The sequence below is a fragment of the Bombyx mandarina genome, chromosome 05 (genome assembly GCF_030267445.1).
Source record: "Bombyx mandarina strain Sakado chromosome 05, ASM3026744v2".
Taxonomy (NCBI): domain Eukaryota; kingdom Metazoa; phylum Arthropoda; class Insecta; order Lepidoptera; family Bombycidae; genus Bombyx; species Bombyx mandarina.
In genome coordinates, this window is record NC_143212.1 from 11,041,199 (window position 1) to 11,051,765 (window position 10,567).

General features: G+C 33.5%; 1 pseudogene across 1 annotated transcript; it reads right to left on the reverse strand.

The window, feature by feature from the left end:
- Nucleotides 1–4,584: 4,584 nt before the first annotated feature.
- On the reverse strand, nucleotides 4,585–8,793 carry LOC114250905 (uncharacterized; annotated as a pseudogene). Its single transcript, XR_016323095.1, has 3 exons — nucleotides 8,694–8,793; nucleotides 6,136–6,189; nucleotides 4,585–6,035 (listed from the first exon to the last, which is right to left on the reverse strand). The product of XR_016323095.1 is annotated as an uncharacterized LOC114250905 (transcript).
- Between the last annotated feature and the right edge of the window lie 1,774 nt (nucleotides 8,794–10,567).

Below are 10,567 nucleotides of genomic sequence, written 5' to 3' on the forward strand. Positions count from 1 at the left end.
CTGTATTTAGATAGTTTACGTACGTGCGAATTGTATATACCTACGGGGGAAAACGATATTCCCATGATGTTAGTCTTGACATCAGCCATGTACCTACCTACTGTGCGCCATTAACGAGAGACAGTGTCTCCATCTGTGAATTGGTACCGCCACTTACACACATTTTTGTTCTTTTTTATTGTTCACTAATTAAGTACCTACTTAATTATTTTCATTCTAAAATAATTTTATTTGCAAAAGCTTATTTTTTATTTTTTTACTACTATTCATTAGAATTGGCATTAATTCATATTTGTGTTTGTTTATGAAAGAATACTAGAAATAAAACGTTTGTAATAATTTAGAAAAAATTCAATACCGTAAAATGGGGTAAATAGGGACAAAATCGAACTTCAGATTGAATTTTAAAATAGTTCCAATCAAATAGTCACTGCTCAACCAAAGAAATAAGTTGAGTCTTGAACGTACCTAGGTGATAAAAACCGTTACATTATTTTAATTATTCAATTTAAAGAAATAATCGGAAAAATAATGGCCATCCCAATTTACCCCGCATTCGGGGTAAATTGACACGGGTAAGGGTTAAATTGGGATATTTGTAAGGGTTGTCAGTTCGCGGTACTGCGATATATAGGTAGGTAGGTAGGTGCCATTCAATTATTTATATGGACCGAAATGATGAATACAATCAATAAATTAAGCACAATACACAACATAGTGTAAATTAAGCTGGTTTCTATTCCGAAGCGATGTGACGTGAATGATAATCAACAATACAATGATCAAAAAAAGTATGTGCATGTTATATTTTAGAAAATGATTATTTAATTTTCTTAAAAATCACAACTCTGAAACAAAATCATAAAATAGAATAAAAAATAGAAAACAAAAGGACTGGAAATGCAATAATACAATTTTATTTAATCAACATTTTCAAAATAATCTTTGAGCAAGAGTAAGATATCAGGTGAATAAGATAAAAAAGCAGATTTATCTGATTACTGCCTATAATAACAAAAATAAAAGAAATTCTTTCTAAGCTAAATAACTAAACTCAATTAATTCACTCACTCATAATTGGAACATTTAAAATCATACATTTAAAATCTGAGGCCTGTTTTTATTTGTCTGTGCGTTGTGAATGTTAAAAAAATCATGATTCGACGCGTGAATAGATTCTGAAATAACAAAATTTTTGATTCGTTTGAGTTCTTTTTAATTTTTAATTTTATTTTATGCTATAAAGGACACACGACCGGGCAGATATTACAAGGTAAATGTCGCGAAAAAATGTAATTATATATATACTTTTCTTTTACCTATAGTACTTACATAAACTAACTGATAAACACATTAACCTTCTTTACATCACGCAATTGAGTGATAGTATAAGCTAAAAAATCTATTATAAGATATCAGTGACAACCCTAACAAGCCATCCCTATTTTGTCTTTTGGCGTTCCAATTTTGTGTTTTCTCGTCCCTAATTTTTCCAGTCTCGTTCCAAATTACCCCACATACGTCCCAATTTTCCCCAAAAGAAAGGAAAAAATATTCATTTTTTATTTTGTCGAAATATTGTATTTAAAATAAGAATATTGCAACTTACCGTTTGTTGTGGTATTTCCAGGTGTATTAAAAACTTAAATAAACTGTGATCTTATTGAAAAAACAACGATAATATTACTTTTTTTAAAAGTTCTTTAATCTGTTTTAAAACGCACTTTTCAACCACTATTTTCAATTTAATTTGACGAATTTTTGGGACCAACTTAACTCATATTTAGTACTTCCATAGTTAACTTGGTTTTTCTTCTATACATTGATAAATATTAACATATACAAAATTAGGTAGATTCCGTGCTACAGGTACTTTGAGAATCTTCCGCAGGTTTGTCCCAATTTACCCCAGGATCCCAATTTACCCCATGTCATGGTAAACTCTCTTGATGCATTAAACATATCGACGCTTGAAAGGCAAACATGACTAAGCGACAATAACTGCTTTGTACATTAATTATAGGCAATAACCATATTCAATGCGCAAAAAATATACATTTCTAGGTCTATTAAAATAATTTCAATCCTACAGCTACTAGCTAGATTCTACAACAGCTACATTCGTTAAAATAAATTTTGTTTTCAGGTATTTCAACTTGTAAATTAGACTACGGTAAAGTTCATGCTTTGTCGCTTAGTCACGTTTGCCTTTCAAGCGTCGATATGTATTCTCTCTGTTTACTCATTACCAGTAAAAATGATGGCTTTTATTTACGCGTACGTGTTACGCAAATCTTATTTACCATATTATCACAACAACAAAAACCCCGTATTTAAAGTGTGTATCGCGCAGTAAAAACCAAACGCTATCAGGAGGAAGTACAGGTTGATTGTTACTTCGAACTGTCAAAGAAAAATATATGATTCGACGAAGTAATAAGTATTTCAAATCTTCTTAAATGATAGGTATGCAATTGTTTACTTAGGTATTGATTTTGGACAACTATACCAGAATTATGGCAGAATGCAACTCAAACAACATTTAAAGTAGGTATAAAATGTTTGAGTAGACTCTCTACATCCTTTGCATATTATATAACTCTCTATTATGGTCGGTAGAGGTAAGGAAAACCGTCTCATAAGGGAGAAGCTTGAAAAACGTCCCACTTTCATCACTAAATAACAGTTCAAAAATCCTCCAGAATGGCACTAGCATATATAGGCACAAGGTATGATATGAATTGAGCAGTTGATAACTGATTGAAGTATGCTGAGTTAGGAAATTTAATACCTATATTTAAGAGTAATTAGTGACAGTGTAATAAACAAGACCTCACATGTTTACGTAGTCCAAACTAATTTTGTCAATATAACCTAAAATTGTTGCTGCCGTAAAACGTGGATACATCGAAGGTGAATGAAGTTAGCCCCTCAAAAAAATTTTTTTTTCCTATTTTATACTTATTTTCTATTGATTCGTTTGTTCATCATTTGTTCATGATTGTTCATTGTTAATAATTGTTTGTTCTGCATTTATTTATTTAAAATAAATATTTAAAAATATACCTACAAGTTAGCCCCTCTAATGCAATTTTTAATATTTTTTCATCCTTAATGACTCGTAAATATTCATTTTCGATTGTTCTTATATAAAACACGTTTGTTCTCTTTCGAAATTACTCGTTTTTTGTTTAATTTACTATTTTTATTAGTTGAATAAATGTATGCAAAATATGTGTACTACGCATGCGTCAACTATAATGCCTAAACTTTCTACGCGGTTTTAATCGTGAAAAAAAAACAAATATAAATCCTGAAGGAGCAATTAATTGGTATACAGTTTAATTAAAAAAATTAAAAAATAAATAAATGAAATAATGTGCATTGGCGTTAAGTTAGACCAAATACATTTTTCCATCCTCTTACCTATCGTATTAAAATGTTATTTTACTAATGTTAGGAATATAATTTCGACTGTGTAAAAAAGTTATTATAATGTATACCTATATTATCTCTTGAAAGATAAATAATGAACATATTTACTTATTTGTTTATATTACCTATGTGAACTCCCTATCTTTTTTATACCTTCATAACGATAAGTAGGAGGATGGAAAAAATGTATTTGGTCTACTTTAACGCCAATGCACATTATTTCATTTATTTATTTTTTAATTTTTTTAATTAAACTGTATACCAATTAATTGCTCCTTCAGGATTTATATTTGGTTTTTTTTTCACGATTAAAACCGCGTTGAAAGTTTAGGCATTATAGTTGACGCATGCGCAGTACACATATTTTGCATACATTTATTCAACTAATAACAATAGTAAATTAAACAAAAAACGAGTAATTTTGAAAGAGAACAAACGTGTTTTATATAAGAACAATCGAAAATTAATATTTACGAGTCATTAAGGATGAAAAAATAATAAAAATTGCATTAGAGGGGCTAACTTGTAGGTATATTTTTAAATATTTTTTTTAAATAAATAAATGCAGAACAAACAATTATTAACAGTGAACAATCATGAACAAATGATGAACAAACGAATTAATAGAAAATAAGTATAAAATAGGAAAAAAAATTTTTTTTGAGGGGCTAACTTCATTCACCTATACATCGATTGCATTTCATCTCAGATGCATTGCTTATCAGTTTAAAATTTTTTTTAAATTGTGATTTTGTAGTGCTTACAGTTCTTTTATTTCTCTATCTTATTCTAATAACTTTCAGCGCCTTTTTTAAAAAACCGGTTGCTGCTGTAGCGCCACCCTAATTTAGCAGATTTTAACGAACACTTTCAGACACATAGATGGGTCTTTTTACCTCTACCCTCCATATTTTTAAGATTTGTTAAATATCTGCGATAGCTATGTTTTTTTTTAAATATTTTACTCAGTGGCATTGAGAAAAGTGGAGCCGTTGCCTGAAAAAACTTAAACCTCTGACATAATCGTTCTATCAATGTCATACGTTGTTTTTGTTAGTGTTTTTGATTTTTGTCAGTGGCATATGCGCAAACAGCGCGATGCCAAATGAAAAAAAAAAACCTTAGTGATGTTTTATGAAATGATAAGACTTTTAAGCCAAGTCTTTTATTTTCTTCAGATCTAAATTATTATATGAAATGAAATATGAAAAATGATGTGAAGCGAAATGAGATGAAGTTCATTAGAGATAAATCAATTGAGATGAAATTTATGAAGCGAGATATGGCGAAACAAAATATTAGTAAAATGGTGGTTTCAGTAAGAAACATTTTCAGTGGGCTTTTTGGAAGAAACTGAGTAGTTATGTCCAGCGGCTTCATTTCGCATTTGTGCAATTTCACAGATTCTAAACAGTTAATAAACCACCGTTATTGCACATTTAATATTAATAATTTAAAAAATTTCTACGAATTCAATATAATATCTCTGAAAACATGATCGAGTTTTTAAAAGTTTTTAAAAACCACATCGAAAGATGAGTCTTCCAGTCACGACTACCGTTAAGCTTTTAATTGAAATTAGAAAAGTATTAACAATAAAATTTATGTAACAACAAATCTGACATTGGACTCATACACAGAGTTTATATAGAATAAAAATAATTGTATAATTATAGTCATCTATTGGAGTTATTCCATACTGCAAGGACTATTCGGATCATCTACATTCATATCACTATCATTATCAGATTCTGTTTCGCTATCACTTGCTGCAAATATTATAAATCGGTCCATTTCTTCATCTATCACGTTTTTTAAATATTCATCTTCTAGATGCTCCACATGCTTATATTGAATAGCCCAATCTGGTGTTACACTTGCAAACACATCTTCTGTATCTTACACAATGTTTTTTGGGTTTTGTTCCAAATTTTTCTCTGCCACACGTCTTTTAACAAGGCTCCATTTCTTTTCAATTGGGTTTAGATCGCAATGATACGATGGAAGTTTTAAAACTCTGTGATTGTGACTTTTTAAAAGTTCATTTACAGTATAAGTAGCCGGTGGTCCTTTATTTTGTTTTATGTTTATATAATACGGGTTTCGTCCAGCTCTCTTCAAAATAAATACCCCTTTCTCGCAACCAATTACTCATTTCGTCTTTTAAAATTGAAATGGTTGGAGCTTTATTTATTTGGGTACAGTGGTATGGAGCATTATCCATAACCACATGAGACCTTGCTGGCAAATTTGGAATTAATTTTTCATTCATCCACTTGAGGAAATTAGTTGAATTCATGTCATCATGGTAATCAGAAGACTTTGAGATTTAAAAATAAGTAAAGCATTACTAATAAAACCATTTTCTGTACCAGCATGTGCGATTATCCATCTACTCCCAACAGAATCTGAAGTGAAAAGTCCTGACTCTTCCTCACTTTGCCAACAACTTCTAGAATGGTATGTGCTGTGAATATAAGTCTCATTTACGAATATGACAGGTCCTTTTTCAGTGGTTCGATTCGAATGTCTTGTTTCAACACTGCAAGTAATTTGTTTAATGTCGGCAGTTCCTTTTTTACAGCATAAAATTGGTGAATTTTATGGCGAATAGCACAAATATCAAAATGATCTATAATTATTTTATCTTATTTGAACGTGGACGACTCTTCCCTGGCGTGACAATCTTTTTTGAAGTACTTGCAGCAGTCTTTCCTGCTTGTATTATTGTTGATACGGTTTTCTCAGACAGACCTGGAATTTTTTTTAAACCATATTAGTCTTTATTTAGTAAACTAACTTAGTTTTTATCAGTGGTAGTTAGCTGAATATGCAGTTTGTATGTTGTGTATGTCGTCTGCTCGTTTGTGTTCCTTTGCTCAATAAAAAGTCTAGTGTCCTAGAGTATTGATAAAACTTAAGAAACAAATGATAAATTTTAAATAAATAAAACCCTAATGTCATCATTTCTGTAGTAAAATAGTATACAAAGTGCTGATTGTAATAGCAAGATATCTAAATTTCAAAAATCAAAATTCTAAATTTTCTTACAAAATAAAATCTAAAATCGAATGGCAAAACACATTAGCTAGCAACACTGCTGGAGTCATGGTCCAGACGGCTGGCTGATCCTTCAGCTGGTCGTAGGACCGTCGAGGCGATTCGCCCGGTCCTTGTGGATTGGGTGAATCGTGACAGAGGACGCCTCACCTTCCGGCTCAGGCAGGTGCTCACTGGGCATGGTTGTTTCGGTGAGTTCCTGCACTGGATCGGAGCCGAGCCGACGGCAGAGTGCCACCATTGTGGTTGCGACTTGGACACGGCAGAGCATACGCTCGTCGCCTGCCCCGCATGGGAGGGGTGGCGCCGTGTCCTCGTCGCAAAAATAGGAAACGACTTGTTGTTGCCGAGTGTTGTGGCATCGATGCTCGGCGACGACGAGTCGTGGAAGGCGATGCTCGACTTCTGCGAGTGCACAATCTCGCAGAAGGAGGCGGCGGGGCGCGTGAGAGACGCGCAAGCCCGCCGCCGTCGGACGGGGGCCAGGGAGGCGGATCTCGCCCAAGCCCTGGCCCTCTAAGGGTTTCGGGTCCCCTTCACATGTCGGTCTGGGGACCGGCGAAGGGGGCCTAAGAAGACGACGTGCAAGCTGCTCTGCACGCGTTTTACGCAAGAGCATCCGGGTGATGGAAGGCCGGCTATCCTCGACCCACGCTGGTTCTGACCCAGCGGGGTATTCCGTAGGATAACCCATTCTAACCGGCACCATCTAGGCGGGCTCCGGATAGCCTGCCGACCGAGAGGGCTGGTGGTCGTGGCGCCGACGACCGCCAGTCCGGCGTCCCGAGGGGGAGGGTGATGGGAGAGATGTGCTCCGCACTAAACGCTTCACTTTCCCCCCTTTGCCTTTTCATGGGTTCTGTCTCATGCGAGGTTCGGACGCGGGTTGTTGAGCGACAGGAGGTTTTAGTCAGTTCGACTCCGACATGCCCCGCCCTTCATCCCCAGGGGAGGGCGGGAGTCCGGCGATTTCCTCCTGACCAAAAAAAAAAAATAAGCTAGCAACACTAAATATGTACCGGTAAAATGGGGCGATTAGGGATTGAGAGGCGAATCGGGAAAAAACCGGGAAAATCTTTCGACGCTCAATATAAGTTTTATATTCGTTGCAAAATCTTCCATTTTTTGTAGTTTAATAGTAGAATGTTGAAAGTTCACAAAACAACTCTGAATATGCATGATAATAGCTGCTAACTTATAAAAAATCGCGTTTCAAATTAACTTCCTGTGGTGGTAATTATTTTAGTGCTAGAAACTTTGCTCTCTTTTATTTATTTGATAATAATAGAAGACGACTATGATTTATAAACGTTATTTAGTGTTTGAACCAGCATATATATTAAAGGTAAGTCTCAGTTGTTATTGGTTTTAATGTATTTGATTAAATAAAAATACATGTAAAAATCTGTTGTTTTTGGGGATATTGGGGACGTCTTAGGTACAAATAACAACGAAAAAGGGGTCAATTGGGATGAGAATACGTGAAATGGAAACGACCTAAGTATAAATAGGTACAGGTTTGTAGGGTTGTCTATGTAGTTATAACAATATTTTTTAAATTTGTTGGTAAAAATCTGGTTTATTCGAAGCGAAATTGGGAATAAGTCTTTAGTTGAAATAGATAAGCAATTTAATATAAGTAAGTCGATTTTGCAGAGACATGTAACAAGATCAATGAAATCTCAAGGTGGACAAAAATGTCTAAGTAATACACAATAAAATATTTAATATTTGTTCAGAGTGGGGGTATTCATCTGATTAATCCATGGAATAACCGACACACCTAATCTCTTAACCCAGATAGAAATATCAGCACTGTCGGTTGCACCTATAATTGAGGTGATGTCTGCCATGTACTTTTGTCAGTTTTTCATTTTTTTTTATTGATGATCACTTTGTTGGTGCAACTAAATAAATAAATAAATTAAAACTATATATAAAAATAAAAGTAGTGCCAACCCTAGCAAATTTCTCATTTCGTCCCAATTAACCGCAATTTTCGGGTAAATAGGGATTACACCTATTTTTGCATTTTTTGCTTAAACTGGAATGCTAGTTGCATAATTTTAAATTAGACAACAAAGATGCCCCCAAGACTCAATCATTTTGATCCTGATATAGCATTATATACATCAACAACTACCTTAAAATTGCTCATAAAGTTGGAATTTGTCCCTAATCGCCCCATTTTACGGTACCTGTAATGGCAGCAACTCTCTTGCGTACATTGTCTAATGGTATCAAAAGTACTTGATTTTGCTGTTCTGCTTCACAAAACGCCCTTACTTGCAGTATCATTTCTCGCGAGTTTTCTAAATAAATAGAACACTTCATATCAGGGAAATAAATAAAAATCTTGACAACAATCGAACACTGTAACAGCATTTGACAGTAACAACAACAAACAACATGGCTGATCAAAATAATTAACAGAGTTCTATTTTTGGCCGCGGGAGAGGACTCGTGACTAGGTGAATGAAGTTAGCCCCTCAAAAAAATTATTTTTTCCTATTTTATACTTATTTTCTATTAATTCGTTTGTTCATAATTTGTTCTTGATTGTTCACTGTTAATAATTGTTTGTTCTGCATTTATTTATTAAAAAAAAATATTTAAAAATATACCTACAAGTTAGCCCCCCTAATGCAATTTTTTATATTTTTTCATCCTTAATGACTCGTAAATATTCATTTTCGATTGTTCTTATATAAAACACGTTTGTTCTCTTTCGAAATTACTCGTTTTTTGTTTAATTTACTATTTTTATTAGTTGAAAAAATGTATGCAAAATATGTGTACTGCGCATGCGTCAACTATAATGCCTAAACTTTCTACGCGGTTTTAATCGTGAAAAAAACAACAAATATAAATCCTGAAGGAGCAATCTAGTGAACTTAGTGATACCAATGCATTAAAGTGTGTCTCTTCCTCCCGCCCGCCGCCACTTTACTTTTTACTAAAAGATCCAACATCCTATAAACCAATTTATAATTACATAAAAAATACAATTCAAACAATTTAAATGACAAAATTTAGTGAAGTGAAGTGTAGTGACCCCAAAGTAATGAACATTTTCCAAATAAGATATGACCTAAAGGTCTCTGTCACCAGGTCATAAAATTAAAAAAAAAAAATGAAGGAGCAATTAATTGGTGTACAGTTTAATTAAAAAATAAATACATAAATGAAATAATATGCATTGGCGTAAAGTTAGACCAAATACATTTTTTCCATCCTCCTACTTATCGTTATGAAGGTATAAAAAATAATATGTTCATTATTTATCTTTCAAGAGATAATGTAGGTATACATTATATTAACTTCTTTACACAGTCGAAATTATATTCCTAACATTAGTAAAATAACATTTTAAATTTTTTTTATAGGTTATGTATTGAAAGTGTTGGAAAATTATTTTATGTTTTAGCTGGAAAACGACATGGAGAATTATATGCAATACAAGATAATGGGCTCCATCAAATGAATTTGAATGAAACCAAACTGTTTACCATCCAAATTCGATTGTCGAGCAAATAGAAAACAAAAATTCACTCAAAGTGAACCTCGGCCTGCATTTGTGAAACGGCAAAGACTCACTATTGTCAAGGAGATTGAAGAGACGACTAAAAATGAGATGTGTTATATTATTATACCTTTGCCATCTTGTAGTCAAGGTAGGTGTAACTGTCAATATTTAGTAACACTCACAGATCTCATAATCAAATAACAATATCAGAAAAAAGGATAATAGCTAGTTAGTTAGTGGAAGTAGCTAAAATGGGCAAGTGGACCTCAGTTCCTATTACATATGGTACTAGGAAGTTTGTGAAAATGAAAATGTATCACAGTGTAATATCACTAACTTACTTTAACAGTGAAGGAAGACATTGTGATGAAACCTGCACACCTAAATGTTCTTAGGATTTTCTTAGGTGTGTAATCCACCAACCAGCACTAGGTCAGCGTGGTGGACTAAGGCCTAAAAACCCTCTCAACGATAGTGGAGGCCAGTGTCCAGCAAGGGGATATATTATATGGGCTGATGATGATGACTAGGAAGTTACATACTACT